General features: G+C 38.1%; 1 protein-coding gene across 1 annotated transcript in view; it reads right to left on the bottom strand.

Annotated features, from left to right (window-relative positions):
• LOC146133288 (transforming growth factor-beta-induced protein ig-h3-like) overlaps nt 1-20,040 on the bottom strand; it is a 33,191-nt gene that overhangs the window by 10,201 nt on the left and 2,950 nt on the right. The gene's annotated exons all lie outside the window — the stretch shown is intronic.

Here is a 20,040-nt window from a genome sequence, read left to right as displayed (position 1 = left end):
TAAATGCAGTCGTTTCTAACTTGTGGAGCTTACGGAAGCCTTCATATAGAATATAAATAGTCAGCGCCAACCTTGCAATATTTTGGGCAAGTAGTGAACTGTTATGTCACAATAACAACTTAAAACAAGAAAGAAAAAATAATTCTTGGTCAATTGCACTCGAATCATTTATAAAAAAAAGTATCAAAAAGCTTTCTAATAAAATTGGAATCCAAAGGCATTTGTAATATCTCTTGGTACCCTTAAGCGTTAGAAACGGTATCCCGGTTGTGAACCACTTGAATGGTTAATGCAACAGGAGATACAGCATAAAATTAGCAGACTAAAAAATTGAGTTTAGGAATTTTTAGGACATTTTTCTCGTAACCAATAAACTTCACGCGAAACCTATTTTTTTGTTCTGTCGTTTCATTTTAACTAAATCCGCAGCAAATAACTGCGATTCCTGGGGATCTTTCATCGGCCGCTTTAAAACAATAGTGTCGCGCTCCACTTGATATGATCCATCTATCTTGTCGCGTCAACCGCATTCGATCATCCGTGACTGACAGCACGTTGTGCTGGACGTATCGAGTGAGTAAGCCAATACAGCTGAGGTGAGGGTCTTCACAAGTGCCGTACATGCCACACAATGGGCTGGGTGGTTTGCGCGGCAACTTAAGACCCGACATACTTAGATATACATATCGCTGATTTAAGTGGCGGCGATACTCGGTCGAATGTTTTGTAATTTTACGCCCGAAACTAACCAAGTGCTAAAACTGCCGATTTGAGCCATATTAGGTAAGTAGGCATAAATATAATAGACGGCAGAACAAAAGCCATCTCATTCGACCATATTGGGTGTTTCTATCATTAAATGACATTTACCATTTTTTTGTGTTAGGCCTACCACTAAATGCATCCAAACTAAGGAAAAAATTGGAGAAACAAAAATTAGATACATGAATTTGGGACGTTTTTGCTAATAAAAACTTCATCCTAGTTTCATGAATTTCGGACAATTTTGCTAATAAAAACTTCATCCTAGTTTCATGAATTTCGGACAATTTTGCTAATAGAAACTTCATCCTGACTAGCAAAAGAATTGGCGGATTCTAAAATTATATTGCACAAAATTTGGTCAAATGTGCTAAAATAATGTATTTCTAAACCAATGCTGCTTCTTTTTTACGCGTTCATTTATTCCATACTAATATATCACCACATTGTCATCGAAGTTTGTACCGCTGCAATTATTCCAGCTCAAACGCATTAAGGCTCTTATTTCGCAGGCCAGTACAAGCGGTGTGCCGCCGCGCCGGGTGCGACAGTCAAGAGGGTGCGGCAGCCGGGGGCCAGGGTCAAACACGCGGCTTGAGAGAGTGAAATAAATCGTCGTGGGACCTCGCGGTTCTCTACTCATGGGGAAGAATGGCGGACCCATGGGAATCTGTGGGGCGCATAAGTGCATCATATCAAGCCATTCAAATCAATAGGATATTAAATCTACGTTCTGTTCCACCCGACCGCCCCTTTTTTATATACCAGGGATTTTTAAGTGGGTGAAATCTAAATAAAAGCGAAAACGTAGACCGTGATCAACCTCGTTAAAGTTATATAAATTATTTTGAATGTGATCTCACTGAACGTCTGAAGATGTAATAACAATATCAAAGCTCATACAAAAGTATATATCATTTTGAACGTTTGGAATAACTCTTTATTCATTTTCAACTCTCTGAAGATAATTCAGTCGTAAAAATTTAACTGAATTTTCGCGTATAAATGTAACATAGACGCCTACGACCATTAAAGGCGCCCTTTGCGACACCCTTATGACTGAGCAATGTTCTTCTGTAACAAACATTGGTGGCTTTTTGGCTAAAATAGGTTTTTAGAAAACTTTACCACAACAAATTATAACAACAATTCCTAGAAACATGATTTGTTTTTCTCATTCTATCTACAACGATTCGAGCGGTTCTGGTGCGGTAAAGTTTGTTTGAGGCCAGATTTCGTTAATCCAATAATAAACCACAAGAAACAAATTTTGTTTTTTTGCTTTGAAACTCGTTTGGGATCGGTTTAAGCGGCACTGAACCGAGACTCGCTTCTTTGAAAAACAAATGACTCAACTGTATTTAAAATTTTATTTTTCAGTGTAACTTATAAACTGTAAATTGGTTAACGTTTTTAAATAGCAATCTTTTGAAATTCTAATGAAAGTTTATATTTGATTTTATTCCGACAAAGCTTTTGAACTAAGTCTGATATGTTTTTTAACTTTATTTGTCAATGAATAGCTTTAGTCACTAAATAACTTTTGAGTGATTTTGCATTTTAAATATAACGATTTAGGTTGATGAAAATATTAACTTCGGCATCTCGTTGGACCTTTTTCAAGTCTGCTAGTAAACGTGCCAAGCGTCGGAAGTCAAAGAGACTGAAAGAAGACAAAGACCTCAAATACAAGTTTGTAGCAACAAGGTCGCTATTGTCTCGTAACAAACAACCGCCGACAGTATAGCAACACCAAAGTAAACTCCCAAGATGGTTTTTAATCTAACGCTATAGGTGACAACATACGAATCATTTCAACGACTTGGCCGCTATCAAACAGAGAGGAGGCGAAATCTGACAATCGGTAGTATTGTGTGACATTTATGAGACTATTCAGTTTTAAGGAAATAAATGTATTTTTCGGCAGAGTTTTCTTATACACAAGGTGTACACAATTTGCTGTTTGTTTTGTTGCGAGAAATTATCTCAAGCCCGGGGTGTAATTTTATTTCGAATAGCTTGGGGAAACATGACGATTAGTCGAATAGCTATAGAGTTACGCCCATGGCGCGATGGTATTAAGTTAACTAAACTAAACGATAAAAACACTGCTGAGTGTACATGGGATAAAGTTTAAAGCATTTAAACCAGACGAAGTGTCTGCTGAGCAGCTTGAACCGCCACACCACAACAAGTAGCTTGAATCTTTTCCGGGAAAAACTGAACCGAATTCGGCAAAATCCAAAGCGACTCCCTGTCAGGTGATTGACTTGTAACTTACGCGCAAATTTCCTCAAGCTTAGTTAAGAAGTCTACCGGCGCCAGCTGTTTTGGCGAGGTACTGTTTTGATAGAAAACCGCCGAAAAGGAAAACAACATAAATTATACTGTGTATTATCCGAAAGCTTGACACATCTTTTGACTCGCGAAGGTTGTATGGGAGAAAACAGAACAAAAATGCTCTATAAAAATCGATAAGACCGGTTGATCAAACAATTTTCTAACAGAAAACTATACCAATTTGTGGTTTATTAAAAGCATTTTTTTGTTGGTGCGCTTTACACATAAATACATCTGTTAAGTTAACAAAATTCGCTAGCTGTCGATGGATTAATGAATTTAAAACACTAGATTGGTGCTTATTTCAAATTTCCCAAGCGGTAGTTATACCTGCATTGGACTTTTAACTATTGTCCAAAAATTTGAAGAGAGAGCTATCTAGTTGACAGCAAACCAATTACGAATAAGTAGAGGTTTTTGCATTGTTTTCTAACCGTGTTATTTTTGTATTTGTTGGTAATACATCCTTTTTATTCAATCTGGTTATGGGAAATTTCGAAATAAAAGTTGTGGCCATTAGACGTATCACTATTTGACAAACATTTTACATCCTGTGTAAGTGCACTTTTATGTACGAAATGGCGAAAACGTTTACCCCAAGTTTATTTTTCTTCGTTGAAATCGCCAAAATAGATAACATCCATTTTTCAGTGACAGGGGTGGTGTTTTCTTCTTATAGAAAGCAACTGACGGAGCAAGTGAACTAACCTATTTTTTCAATGGGGTGAACCGGAGTTATTTTCCCACCTAATTTACAACCCAATCTAATGCTAAAAAGCATTAACATATGAAACAACGTGTATCGCATCAAATTAGGCAGTTTATTTGGTTTAAGTTCAGGATGTTTATTATGTGCCCCGAAAAAAAGTTTTGGACATATTGTTTTTGTTCTGCTTTGGTAAAAAAAACAACTTGCGAACAACCTCAATACACAAACAGGAAGTTTGGAAAGCCACTTCAACAAAACTGTATTGAATTGCCTTGAGCTTAACGGAAAGCGAACGCACAAAAGGCTTTCAAAGCGTGTCGAAAGGCCATAATTCACCGACTTCAACACACAGAAGAAAATCAATCGCCAATGCACAAAAGCACGCATTTTCGGCGGGCCTAACCTCGAAATCCCACAACATCTATCAATGCCCGTCCTTCGGAAGTTAAGCTTAAGTTTTCGTGGCGTCGCCCCAACTTGGATTAGGGCGCCAGATTTCGCTAAATCGAAATGACGCGCCATTGTCTGCGTTATGTATGAAGTATGACGTCATTATGATGGAAAATTCAAGTTAAACACTCATATCCCAAACACTCACTCACTCACTCAAACAGACTAAACAGTGGGGTAATTTGTTTATTAAAAAAGAGTCATATCCCGTGGGGAAAAGTGTCATTATTGTAGATTTCAATCAGTATCACAGATTAATAAAATGTAGCGAATGAGGGTATGTGGTAGTTCATTTCCAGACATAAAAAACAGTTAAAAATATAGCATTTTAAACGCACAGTTGCAAGGAATATAAGCCCCTCAAAAAATCAAAATAAAAGTTTTGGACTGAGTGGATCACATTTGAACACTGGCAGATAAGCACCCCGGGATAGTATATGTCTTGGGGTATTACCGGTGCAACGTTTTCGGAGATATGTTTGTCATTTCTAACAAAGGGCCGTCTAAACGTTAATCGGTTTTCTCAATTACTCACGAAGTTCTGGAGTTGCTTAGAAAAATTATTAAAAAACATTTAGTGTTTTTATTTAATTGAACGAAAACATACCATGCTGTTATTCTGTTATTTAGCACTTAACACTTGACCACAGCTGAGATTTAGGCTTGTCGAAACTGACATAAAATAGAATAAGTGAGCAATAAAATCCTTTACAATAACCGTCCGTAAGACGATAGAAATAAAATGCCGAAGGTCAAAAATACAAAAAAATAGATTTTTATGCAAATGTCCGACAGTTTTTTGACTGTGTTGTGACCAATGTTATCATCTGCTGTGCTTTGACGGGTTTCAAAACTACCACACGCATTCTTTAACATGTTATCGAAAACCTGTAAAACAGCTTTCTGATTACCAACAATACCGGATAAGCTATTTACACGTGTGTAAACAATAAGGTCAAGCATTTATTGAAAACTAAAGTGAAGTCATACTGAGTAAAACGTCTATTTTGCAGGTTGTCACATTTTAAAGTTCAATTGCGTTATTTTATGTAGATTCATATCTAAGAATTTGAACTAAACCGTGCATCATACTTTCAAAGGTGTTCTATAGTAAAGTAAACGAACAAACGTAATATTTTTATTTTTGAAATAAATCCGTTGGGCCTCTACGACCTCCCTTGGTCTTTTCGAGCGTGCAGTGTCAGTGAAAAAAATCGCCACAAAGCAAACATTTCGAGGTGGTTCACTTGCAAAGGGTAAACGAGGGATTTGCTTACAAAATAAACAGCAGGCTTTTCTATTGTGCTCCGGTCGGGTGAGATGCGACCGAGGTCTTTAAGCTGATTTGGAAAGGAAACAAGCGCACAGGCCGGCCGAAAGATGTGACAAAAAAGGCGAGAAACTCGCTATCTTAAAACTGGATCTGTAAGAAGGCTACAGCTGCACTAAATTTGTAACAAGCTGTACAAAAGTGGAGTTATCTAAAGGAAAAATCTAATGCCGGTCTAAATTGATTTCAGATTTGCCCTTTGCCCAAACAACGCACTTTATATCCGTACACGTATTTACATCAGTCCTGCTTTTTGGATATAGTTGTAAGACATGGCTTTGAAACAGGGGTTCTTAAATTTGACGAAAAATTTATATAATATTAAGATTGGATGAACACGAATATCTATTTGCAATCTAGTTTTTGTCGGGACGAATTCATATTCTTTTATTTTTAATCACTTGATCTATTATTGTCGGTGGTATTAATCTTGTTTTGTCATTTTCTATATTATGTTAAGTTACAATGGCCCGAATGTAACAGTAAATGCACTGGGTGGAATGGTATATTATAGAACGGTAACAAGAATCATTGTATCGGGCAATTCATAACTCACCTAATTCATTTCGAAATTATAACATAAAAAACGAATGCTAGAAATTTTTAATTACCCAATTATATGCCAAACCTCACGCTTAGCTTGGTGTTTCTTCAAACCTTTTTCGCGGCAATCCAATTACCAAACGTAAGTCTGACATCGAAGCTTTAAAAAACGATTGTCTCATACCGAACATTTTGGAAGCGAACAAAACTCAAGACAATATCATAAATAAGCCGGAATTCAATTATAGGCATCTCTTTACATGGATTCTGCATGTTTTCACGTTTTAGAGAAATTTTGTACAGAACCAATCTTGATAAATCTAACTATTATAAAACTATTAATCGACGATTCAACCAAATCAAACGGCGGTTATATTTATCTAAATCACGACCTGAATAACGCAGATTATTTTACATTGATAGCAATAGTAAAAGCTTATGTGGTTTGTGGCTACCGAGCATATTATTAAAACGGGGGCGTGTTTTCAAAAAATCCCCCCGCTTTAAAAATATGCCTAACAACTTAAATGAATGATAGACAGACAAATGCCTTGTTTGGATAGATTAATACGAGAGTATGAAAATATGTTAAAAAGCTTTTGCTAATTCTAAATCATTTCTTGTACCAAGTAAATGGCGAAGAGATGTTTCAGTAGTGGTAAAAAGTCTGTGCGATTCGGAAGTTGGGCTGTCGTCCTTCTTTCTATTTTGTTGTTGCAGCGCAATACAAAAAAAAATCGGGAGTTGGGTTGATCCATGGAATAGTACCCTGAAAAGCCGTCAATTTCCCAATCCTAATCACTTCGCGCGAATGTTCGACTCGTGGGAACCTCTGTCGGAATTATCAGCTGTGGCTTGCTTATCGCACCGACATGAAGATTGACACGGTAGAACAGCGGTTGCATTTATATCCTGAACCGATTAAACCTGACCTCAGCCCCACGAGCGAGCGACTTTACTCTATAAACCCGCGGGTAACCACTGCGAGAACCAGCGAACGCATATAGTGGCTCAATTTTTGACGTTTTCGAGAACACCGGGGTGGTATGTTTTTTGTCGGTTTTCAGCGGCTGATGGACTGATGTTATTTGCCGTAAGTTTAAAAAGCTAGTAAAAAACATTTGAAAAATCATTACACCGCTATTTACCTATAGCTAAAGACATGACGATTTTGTATATGAGAACAATAAAAATTAGCGTTGCGTCAAAACAAAAAAACAAACATTAAGCTGATTAACTAAAGCCGCTATAAGAACTACAAATCGTTGATTTGATTTCAACGCTTGTGGATCACGCTGTTTGTCCGCAGCTGATTTTGTCAAATGCCTATGACGTCATTAAACACAGCGCGCGTGTTTTCGGAAACACGAGAGATTAGCGAAGATTTGAGTATCAGCTCGGCGCACAGGCGATGAAAAAATCATTAATATCATCGCTACACATCGAACAAGCTCACTTATGTGTTGGATGACGTAATGCCAGGGCATTTGTATCTGTCGTGCTGTGTGGGGTTTTGGGGACTCATATATTATAAAGTCGTTTTTCGACACGTTGTTTCTGTTAATATGTAGTGTTTTGGTAATTAGAGAGTCGTTATATACAAATTTTTCTTCTTGTTGCGATCAAACAATATGCTGTTTTCATCTGCAATCAACCAAGCTGAGTATGTGACTAGACACAGCTGGTCAAGTACCTTGTTAACGTTTTTTTCGTGGAGTCATTAGAGTAGATTTATTTGTGAGAAATCGCTGCGTGAAAAGGCCACGGTAAATCATGACATACAGAAATAGGTCGTGCATTTGATCAAATATTATCCTGTACATTGTGATGCACCAGCGCAAAAGCATCAGCGTACTGTGGCTGCTAGTATTTATTTCGCAATATAACTACAAAAAAACAAATTCCGTTTCAACCTCAGTTACATTTTTTGCTCGCAGCACTAGATTAGGAATACAAGATTTTTTCATTTTGTCACACGGTGTTAATGTCTCCCTCCTCATTGCATCATGTGCATTTGGAAGGTGGCATGTCAAACACATTTGATATAGCGGAAGTGCAGAGCATGATGTCGGCATGCCACCAGGGGCGTGTCTGTTGGCAAACTGCTGTTGGCAAACTGCTGTTGACACTGATGTTAACTGTGTAATGCGGGTTCAAAGCTACATGTGTTCAACGACGATAAGAGCGATAAGTCAGCATATGTATCAACAGATTCGACGAATTTTGAAGATACACACATAACTCAGAGCTTTCCAGATATAAACACTTAGGTGAAATTACAACGATAACAACGATTTAGCGGAACTTTGAGATGAAGAAAATGCTCGTTTCTCACGATATTTGGTGCGAACCAGCTGAATTCAAATACTTCCCGAGTATTTTTTTTGCAAACGAACTCAATTAGTGTTGTTGAAAACCGATAGTAAACAATTAAATTCGTGGTATCATTCGTCATATTATTGAACACTATACATTGTTTGTCATAAAAGTCTGTATGTTTTTCTTATTCGCAACGGTGTGCAACATTGGGGAACTCTTACTTCACGTAAAGACATATCTGTGCGTTGGGAAAGTAAACAGATTATCGATGTTTGTCGCCTCTCGGGAGCAGCATTCCTTAAGATATGCGGTTGTTAGGCATGAACAGATCGAAAAGGTTGTAACTGTTTTTACGATAGAACAACTTTCAGCATTAGCTACATTAAAAATAAAATGTGACTGTGTGGGTTTCTTAGCTCCAAACAAAATGTTTAACTCACAACATTTTAAAGAGGTAACCGGAACAAGTTTCACAAATATATCAGCACGTCATATATGTTTTACTCTTCACTATAGAATAATCGCAAACATGGTTTCGCTGGAATTAAAAAAACACAAACTAAATTTACTTGGGATTACGGTAAAATCCGTTTTCGCATATACAGTTGCTCGTATTGCCAGTGCGGTACTGCCACTAAATAGCGAGAACACGGCGGCGCATTAATCCGCCTATAAGCGCATTTCATAATACACAATTTCGCCACCATTTCTCTGAAGACAATTGTCGGCAATATAAAAGGCATCAGAGTAGAAGTAAGTCGTGTAACAAAAGGCACTTGATAATAGTTGGGTATGACTTTTTTTCTGACAGGCAATTTACCACAACAGAGAGCTTTCGCTACAGTTTGACAGGCGTTTTTCAAATGCCAGGTAGTTCGTTGGAGGTAAGTTTCGAAACCTGCATTTTATGTTGTAGCTAAATAAGTCTAAAATGGGGAAAAAACATCGGCGTTGTACATTGTGTACATTGTGGACGGATTAGGCCAGACCTGGACAAAATACGGACCACGGGCCGGATCCGACCCGCTAAGCCATTTAATCTGGCCCGCTGTTTAATTTTCTTGAAACTTTTTTTCTAGGTATTTTCTGCGTTAATTTGAGAATGCATCTGCGACTATATCCTACTGTTTTTCAAGAAAATGTTACTCTATCCTACACTGTTTTTTCAAGACACAATCTTACATTGGAACACTAAACACGGATCTGTTCATAATCTTCAATAGAAAAAGAGTGGCCCAAATAACTGATGAAAGACTGATGATGGCATAAGCACTTGCCGAAACGTTTGCAAAATAAAAGTATGAATATTTTATCAGTTATTTGGGCCACTCTTTTTCTATTGAAAATCTTACATTGTTTTCAAAAAAAAAAAACATGAAGAAGTCAAGAAGGCATGTAATTAAAACTCAACTGATACAGGCATGCCGCCCCAAACTTTACTTCTGTAATACTTTTTTGTAACTTTTTTTGCGAAATCGCGAATACCTTGTGTCTATGTGGTATATCGTACGCATTTTCAGGCATCTTTACAGGAAAAATGCGCCCTCTGTACTGTGACACTCTTTTAAATAAAAGTTTTGTTAACTTAATCCATAGATACATTTTTGCGCTTCGGTCGAATGTTTTCCGCCTTTAAAATACGAACAAAATGTACTATAAATGTTCTTTTTAAATCTTTTATAACACCCTGATTCACATTGTTCAAGCAAAGTAAGTTAGTGCCATTTTCAAGTGTTTTGCTTTCATCTCTGCTTAATGTGTCATGTCTCCCTCTAAATCTAATTTTAAACCGATTGCGACGCCTTGCTGGCACCTTTTCTTTAAAATTCGATTGTAACCACAACTCCAAACGTTACAACAGTTTTTTTTTGTCCAACTTGTTGCATAGACTTACAATGTAACGTCATATTTTGAGTGGAGATCGTTATTTGACCTGGCTCGCAACACAATTTTCTCTTTTTATGCAGTCCGCTGTAAAAACAATATTTGTCCAACCCTGGACTGAGGCTTTAAGGGGAATGTTGTCAATACTTACATATACGCAAACTGATAATAATAGGTAGTTGATATTTGTATGTTATTGTTAATTTAATGCTTTTAATTCTGACCTTTAAATTTTAGCTTTCAAACAGTTCCTATTTATCTGTTGCATAGTCGATAAATAGGCTACTTTGGAGTCAATATATGCAAACAATTCAGATCATAAAATGTGGCAAGCTTTTTAATGGACTTACGTAATCTTTCCTTATTCAGTGTAACTGTAAGTAAACCACATCTTATAATATATATATAATGTTACCCTTGTTTGTCATTGGCGGTTGGCAAACAACACCATCTATAACGATGTAAATAACAAACTTACGACCAACGGCAAGAAAAGCCATTAGGTCGAGGCAAAATGACGTTTATTTCGCGATTTTCTGGCAAGAGGTCATCACGTAAAAATAGCCTCCAGGCAACTCCTTTTATCGTTTTTGAGCGATTCAGATTTGAAGTTTAGGCAAAATGCTTGTTTATCTTGGATGATATTAAGCTCTTTCAATTTGTAGCTGCGATCATGCTTGTATGAGGCAATATAAAGCTTGAAAATTATGGAATTTATATTTTTACTTAGTTGCATTAAAACCAAACGCCGTTCTAATTTTGATTTTACGCAAAAAATAAATTATTTTTAAAAGATAATAATTTTATACAAGCCATTTGCAGTTAATTTAGAATTTTCATCTAACTTTCTTCAAAAAACTATTTAAAAAAAAATAATTTATGCTTTTAAAAAGTATTCACAAAGCAATAAAACCCCCACTTCTAAACGGATAAACTCTACCCCTGCCTTTTTAACGAGGCCCATTAATCATACTTTACGACGCTACTACTGTTTACATTATGCCCGTCCGACTAGTAAGACCGCATCGATGTTTGACGTTTTGTGATTTCGCATGTTTCTTGATAGCGTTCATTGACGTTGACGCGAATTTCATTCGACGATTGTTGGCTCAGCACTTGTTTAGCAGCAAGTAACCAACGTGACATTTTTACCCGACAACTTTTTTCAGCAGAAGGTTTTTTGTCACAAATTCGACAATGCTAGATATCCTCCAAGCACATGCACTGATGTATCGTTTATACTTATTGGGCTTTATTATTAGGACCATTTCATTTCGATTTTTTCATACATTTTTTTAAACAAACAACCCTCACATGACAAATTGATCCAAATTACAAAGCCATCCTATAATTTTTCGACAAACAGAGTATTAATGCCTTTAAAAAGACGGTATTGAGAAAATGCAGCGCAGTCTAATAATACGACCCCCCTCCTGAGAATCAACGAAATGGAACCTGCTGATGAATCCGCTCGCCGGCTAAAAGTAATGTAAATTATGCAAAAAAAACACGAAGTAATTATCGAACAGCTGCTGAACAGATGCTAAAGCGAGATAGGTCGGATCTGGTTACCTGGAATCCAAACACTTCAATAAAGATCATAAATTTCTGGAGTAGGGAGAAATATTGTGGTGCATAGTTCTTAAGCCAAGTAAGGTCGACGTAACATGAATGTTTTCCACTAATATACACGGTGGGGTAGGTCTACAGGTGTACCACTGTCCTAATTATTCTTTCAACTGTAATGAACGTATCGTTTATTTGAGGTTAACGTTGCAAGACAAAGTCGTTTAATATAGTGCTAGTATATAACAAACTCTTTTATTTAAACCTTCTTTGGTTTTGTAATTTTGTCAAAATGTTTAAAGGTTGATGTTTGTATACCTGCTAGTTAAGGCATACTGAACAGATTGCACAAAAAAGAGTGCAGAAAACAGTATGTTTGAAAAGTAGAGATAGCACTCTAGATTCGGACAATTACCGATCCCATAAATTGGTATTGGTTTTAGGCTTCGATCGGCTAAATCCGGCATTCCCAGTTTCCGTCCGTTTATCCTCGGCATATGGACAGGCGCGTGCAACTGCGTATATCCACACTTTCCTGGCCCGGCTTGACCTTCATCGTGCGCGCGATTCGCAAGCCTGGCAAAATTTCCGCCAAATAGGCAAACCCGCATCCACCGTCAACGCGCATCACTCGCGGCACAACAACGTACCCGGCCAAAATCGGAATCCGTCCGGGGAATTGTGATGTTCACGGCTGATTCGAATACACAGACAACGCCATTTGGCGGGACAAAACAAGAGCGACCGGCCGGAGACCACACGGCGCTGGGCCAGGCCCGCGGGGATTTGAGACCGCCTATTGCGCGCATTGACTTAAATCAGGCGCTATATGTAACACATGCGGCTTGCCTTTTGCAAGAGCATCGAGCCGTTGATCAGGCAAGATTGGCAACGTGCAAGCCGCTTGTCAAACTCATTTTGTTGGCTTCGGATTCGATTGCTGCGCTTCTTGCCAACAATTGGAGCGCAGAAAACCGTTTGCTGAATTTCCGGATAAAGGTGAGCATGTGGATGAAAAAATGAACTGGTTTCCCACCAAGACCGCTAACAGCATGATGCAACAAAATCCTCCACGACGCGAATCTCGACTTTACGTATAGAACAAATGTAAAATTGAATTTCCGACGCAACCACTTGTTCGTTTCAAAGTGTACATTGGTAACAGTGAAAACACGCACACCAGATTAATATTAAAATAGAAACATAATAAGAATATCAAAGCCCATACAGAAGTAGGTATCATTTTGAACGTTTCGAATAACTCTTTATTCATTTTCAACATAGCTATGTTGAAAAATGAATAAAGTTGAAAATGAATAAAGATACGTTGAAAATGAATAAAGAGTTATTCGAAACGTTCAAGATGATACCTACTTCTGTATGGGCTTTGATATTCTTATTACGTCTTACTACAACCTCCAACCATTATGCTCCAAAAAATAGAAACAAATTACGGTATTTGGATTGACGTATTTTAACTTTCAAAGTGTAACATTTTTGACTGAAAATCCCTTTGATTTAGTTACATTAAAGTCGAGTAATCGCACGAACGACAATAACGAAAAAATACAAGTGGGGATTTATTTGTTTTTTGTCGTTATTCAAATAGTGTTTGACATTCTTGTCGACGCAGCAATATTTATAGTTAAGTGTTGCAAAGGACTTAAGGTCAAACTATATTTTTCGGGAAAATTGAAAAAAGGTATAGCATTAGCGGAATAACTTAACGGTCCAGCGTGAAGGGCTAGATGCCATGTCAGAGTATTAATGCAAGAAAACAGGGCGCTAGAACGTTGCAAAATATTTTCGGGTGTGTCTTTTTGAGCGAAATACAAGAAAGCACAATACCTACACGAAGTCGTGCGTCACCGAATCTAAACGAGATGGCGCGAACTGTTTTTCGCCGAAAACGAATTCCCCAAATTCCAGTAGAATCGACAGTGCAACAAAAGAAAAAGACAGGCACTTTCGTTGCGAGCCACAATCCTCTAACCGTGTGTAGTACACTTAAAGGTCGCAACGGGCGATCGACATGAAAGCTCAGCGGCGCACCGCGATCGTGAACTCTAAAAGGCGTCACCACGCCGTTGTCGTGCCCGCTTCGCCGAGCCAAGTGGGTCCACACCTAAACACACACGCAGCCGCACAAGAGGCGTGAAAGTACAGCGCTGGAGTTCCAGTAACAGACGTACGGCTTGTTTGCTCGTTAGTCGTCGGTTGATGGCACAACGCCAACATCAAAGAAGCGAGATGAAAAAATCCGCCAAACGTTTCGCAAGTTTGGAACAGATGCTGACGTATTTGTTATCTCGAATTCAAATTATTTTATATCTGGAATATCGGCTTTATTGGTATTTTCAAGCAGGTTTGAAATTCGGAATTTTAACTGTCCAGTGTGTAAACGTCGAATCACATGTAACTTTTCACAAAGCATCCATAAATCTGTTCAGCCTTAAAACAATTTTTTCGTTCACCATATTGCAACATCGATAATCTCCATCGCATTAATCTTTTCCCGATTCACATTACGGATGTCCGATAATATCGGATCTGGCCGGTTAGCAGTTGATACTCTGATTACGTATGACTCAATGCACAAAATGTTTCGTTACGCTTAAAGTTCAAAATTGCGCGTATTTGCGTACTCGATTCCTCTATTTAAGCAAGATCGGTAAGGCATCAGAGCAATGTGGGAGGAACATAAAACGGTCCAAGATTGCCCGTAGATGGAAGGAAAAATTGCGCAGTGGTTAAAAAAAAAATTAAAATCAAACTACAATTTCTCTTCAAGAGCTGTAGCCTACCAGTCCCGAAAGGTTTTACTGAAGTAAAATCTAACCCGATCTGATTTCAATCGTGCATACCTGCGGCCAATTGGCGGTCGCTATTTAGGCCGCTGTATACGCGGCCGCCTCGAAAAGCGTCTGTGTCCCCCTTTTCCACCGCGCATTCACGTCTTTATACCAGCCCGTTGTGGGCCAGTTACGCAACAAACTGACTTTCTCAATATAGTTTACTTTCATACAGTATTGTACGCCTCTGATATCGCAATGTTTTTTCAAAGTGCTTAACATAGTATGCAACATTTGTCAGTTTACGTGGTCGCTCTGATTAGCAAAAGAGCGATATACTTTTAAGAAGTTTAAATTTGTGGCTCAAAAAAGGGGGCCAGGCTCTTTTTGCAGGCTAAAGCGGCCACAATGAAGTCTCGAGAACAAGGAAACCGAATCGCGGCGAAAGTTGGACGCGGGCCTTGAGTCACTTCGCAAACCTCTCGATTGGAGCTCTTCACCGGAAACCTCGGGACTAATCCATTGGAGCTCAGGTACGGCTCGACCCGGTCCTTCGCGCGAGGTGAGTCAATCGCCAGAATGCCGCTACTGTCGGGGTTTTGTTTTTTAAGCCGAACGGCACAAACTCTCCATGGCAATCTTACTCAAGTTTCGCCGCAAAACCAATTGCGAATGTTGACGCCGATCAATCGAACCAATGCCAATCAGTTATTGCGCAAGCGTGCATCACGTTTTTAATTAGTTAAACCGGTTTGTATGTTGACGATGACAACGTGTTTTTTGCTCTGGGTGGAGGGGAAAGAATTAGACACCCATTTTGGAGCATAATGGTTGGAGTTTGTAGTAAGACGTAATAAGAATATAAAAGCCCGTACAGAATAGGTATCATATTCATTGAATAAAGAGTTATTCCAAACGTTCAATGATATCTACTTCTGAACGGGCTTTGATATTCTTATTACGTCTTAGACATTGTTTTACCTCTACTGGTGCAATGCATGCTTTATCGTGTATTACGAAACATTTAAGTTTTCCCTGCTTATCAGATTTGAGATTTTCATGACGATTTCGTGACATGTAGAGGATTTTGCGACGCTTTACCTTATAATTACCGTAATAAAAAACTGCTACAACAGGATAAAATTATTACATTGACAAAGTGAATAGCACACTTTTATAAAATTAAATCAAAAGAACAAATGGCGCGTTAACAATATTAGGTTATCTATAAACTCCGCACCTTTTTCTTCGCAATTCGTCATACTTGCCGTATTTACACCAACAAGCACTGAGCAAAATCATAGGCATCGATCAATTGATAAGCGCCAAACGCTGTATTTGCCATGACGCTGTTAATAATGGATTTTATGTTATGTTGTGGGATTTTATTACATGCTGTCCAGGTTGGTTTTACTTATTTGAATAGTAAGCGCTAACCTTAAAGAACATAGAAAAAACACTATGTGTATATTTTTGTGACAGGGGAGGCTGGTTATCTCCCGTAACCTGTATTAAAGTAATTTACATCAAAGAACAAAGCCAAAAGTACATTATTGCCTTTAAATCGCAACATGCCGCATCATTATCGTGTTGGCGAAACGTTTCAATCTAAATCATGAAAACTGTAAAACGCTTCACAAACAACGTCTTGTGTCTTAAACACCAATTATAAGGTAATTTGCTGCATGGGTACAACATTTGTTTGTTTCAACGTGTACGACAGTTATATATTCGCAAAAATCGACGTCATTTCGAGGCCATCATGGCAAATATGTGATTTAGGTCGCGGCAAATAATTGGCAAAACAAAATAGGAATTTGAAATCCAATCTCGACTGTCGCGTTTCACATTTGCGGTCTTGTCGTGTGTCGTGTGAATCGCGTCGCTGATCCGCCGCAAGGTTCCGGAAACCTGCCGCAAAACCTCGCATGTGACGCCTTTTCCCTGTTTACATGTCGCACATTGCTAACCACTGCGCAACCGCGTTACGAAACAGCTCTGATGATGTCAAATAAGGTTACGTTGTTTAAAGGGTAGATATACACTGAATAGATTTTTTTTAGAACAACTTTACTTTCTTTCTAGAAGGGAAAGTTTGCTAACTTGAAAACTAGGTAAAAGTGCACTACTTGATCACTATTGGACAGAGAAGTTGGTGCCAAGGCCAACTAAGGTTTGCACTTGTTGCAAAATCACTAAGTTGCTTTCTGAATTGGTCTTTACCATCCTACTTTGTTATATAAAAAAATGATGTCCGCAAACACATTATTTTGCGGCACAGTCGGAGGCGTCACCTTAGCTTTAGGCAATCAACTCGGTAAAGGTGACTTACATCAAAGCGAGAGCAAAGGTTACAGGTCAAGGTCACTGGGTTCAAAGGCAAAGTAAAATTCTCTTTTCTTTAAAACCCATAATTATGTCAAGGAAGCCTTAATATGTAAAGGATGGCATTGAATTCATTACAATAACACCTTTCCCTTCTGTCGGTTATGTACAAAAATTTACAACGAATAATTGGCTTCGTAGCGCAAACTAACAAACTATGATATAATTACAAATAGGTGTTGAAAAGCCTGTCGTCAGCAATACCTATTGAGGACTAATCCTCTTAACGGCATTTTTGGCTGCATAACTATATTGCGCGGTCTCTTTCTCGGGAAATCTGACACCCAGATAAGATCTTGGAGACGCCGCAGCAAGTGCGGGGTCAAGAGAGCAGAAAAGCGACGCAAATTTTGTTGCAAAACTGTTTCTCTTTTATTGGTCTTTTGCAACTCTCGTGCTCTGATATTATTCTATTACAGTGTAGAGCTGTTTGACTTAATTATGTGTTAAAATAATGTTGAATGTTCAACTGTTTTCTTTCTGCTGTTTAATATATGATTTTTGTCGCTTTTCTGAAACAAACAATGAAATGCAATCAGATTTTCAGTCGAATAGCGTTGAAATGCCAACTTAACAAAAATAACGAAAAACAAATGGAAACTGTTCGCACAACTAACTATTTATTAAATCAGTATATATGTCGCTTAAAACTAAAATTGAATTTGGGGTCAAAGCACTAAATAATATGCGTTTTGTGCCGAAACATAGAAGGTGACGAAAATATTTTAAAAGGCACATTTAAACATTGCGTGAGTGCAATTGAAGTATAAAACGTTGGTCAAACTTATTTAGATAAGGACAGCCGTCGCCATTGTGACGATGCGCACAACCTTTTGTTTGTTTTGATTATTTTGCAGCCGTATCTCGCCCCGGGCTTGCAAGCTGCAATCTTCCTGGCGTCATTGTGCTGTTTTCAAGCTCTGCGTTTGGTACGTAATTGTGGCCAGGATTACAAAACGTCGAAGGTCCGGTCGCAGCAGGATTAACAATGGTTTACGGCGAATGTAACCTTTGAAGCGTGTGGTTAATGTTACATCCGCTTTGCCACTCAAGCTGAGAGCGTTTATAAACATTGTCGGATTTCTCGTTCTGTCAATCTAATGTTATCGTGACGTTGCCATGTAGGACATGGTGCAACCAACACCTAAAGCCTATTTATTAGGTGCTATTACTTGTTTTTGTTATTTCGTAACACAAGTTGTTGTTTTTTCAGATGAACTGCCCAAATTTTAACATTTGGCGCTACAAGAAAAAATGCTAAAAACGAGAAAAAATGTTTTGCCCAAGGGTTGCTTTAAATATGGGAAACTTGCAGTTTTAACGTAACGCGAGAGTCACGGGACTTTGTTGCTTTATTTTCTATACAATATGTTCGACCAACTAAATATTATTTTAAGACCGAGTGTAATTAAATACTGGCACAAGCCTTTGCATCATTGCCTAAAAACAGCGTTTCGACACAACGTGCATCGCCACGTGTAGTCTAAAGAATTACTGTTATCATTTACCAAGAGGTCAATTCACTGCAAACAATCACGGATCCTGGTCGGCGCAGTTTGATTTCCTGCCCGAAAAAGGATCTCTTAAGTGAAATCTTTTAAGACGAAGTGCCAGACGGGCAAGTTAACGACGGTCGTCTGAAAAATATCGACTTGAATTTCCCATGGTCGTTCGTCGAACCGCCGTTTGCCGATTTATCTTAGCTGTGTGGTAAAAGCGGCGCTTGTTTGACAAGGTTGGGCCGGCCCGTGTCAATTTGTGGCCTTGGCGATGAGCCCAACCTAACTTGACGAGAAACAAGCCTCGAATCGAACCATTGACGGAAGGGCACTCGCACGGTCACACGAGCAATAGACAAACCCTAAATCGGCTGCTCTCGACTTTTTTGCCCTATGGACCTCTTGGATCTCTGAGAAGTTTATTCTGTAAGAACACTATAACACAAGTACACATAGCGGAGTATCTAACATGCTAAACATTATTAGGATTTCGTCCTGTAGTTAGTAGTTATTAGTCATTGAGCTGAGTGAAAATAGCATTTTCATACCATATATCAAATGTATAAAAACACATTTTCCTCTTCCGAACAGCTACTTTGGAGAATCGTTGTCTGCAACGTTCGCGTCCCATTAGCAGCGTGAAATTTAAGAGCGAATTTACCATAAACGCAGTCTCAATTTACATAGGCATAACGTCAATTTAAATTTTGCATGGGCTTAAAAGAATATCTAAACTGGTGTACTTTAAGTGGAATAGCTATTTCACTGACAAATTGTAGACGCATTTCAAATGCACGTTGGCTTTCTGTCATTTAAACTTTGAAAGGAAACGTTGTCGCTTTGGTAAAAAACATAATTAACGAGTAAGAAATTAATAACAGTCAATGAATTGAGGAGCAAAACAACAGTAAAACAGCCTTTTTGGCAAGTTGAACCAAGTCGAAAGCTGAGTTGACATTAATTCAGTAAAGTTAGAACATTACTATCCTAAAACGTCAAACGTATATTATACACATGTCGTTGAACATTAAACAAATGAGTCAATTTTACAGCTCTTGCGCGACTGTTACTCAATGAGTCTATATAAATTGTTAGTTATTTGTAAATTACGAGTTTAATACCAGTAAACTCATTACATTTATCCGATCTTAAAATTGGTTCACTTCTTAAACTTAAGAGAATGTGCTTGTAGATAATATTCTTCACTTGTCCTAATCACAAAGTTGAGGTTTCATAATTAGTAAACAACCCGATGAAGCGACAAATTCAACAATTCTAAATATTGCTTCAAGTCGGTTGAAATCCCTTTTAAATCGACGGAGCAATATTTTTTCTCGTCTAAAGGTGCCACCAAAAATGTATATTGCTATCCTATTAATTAGGCAGGTTGTAATTAAATGCTTTTTGCGTGTTAGGACGTCAGAATTTTGTTAAATATCGTTACGCTGAAAAATGAACGTT

The sequence above is a fragment of the Ascidiella aspersa genome, chromosome 9, assembly GCF_963924565.1.
Source record: "Ascidiella aspersa chromosome 9, kaAscAspe10.2, whole genome shotgun sequence".
In the NCBI taxonomy this organism is placed as follows: Eukaryota; Metazoa; Chordata; class Ascidiacea; order Phlebobranchia; family Ascidiidae; genus Ascidiella; species Ascidiella aspersa.
Note: the sequence above shows the minus strand (reverse complement) of the source record. Positions and strands in the feature narration are given on the sequence as shown.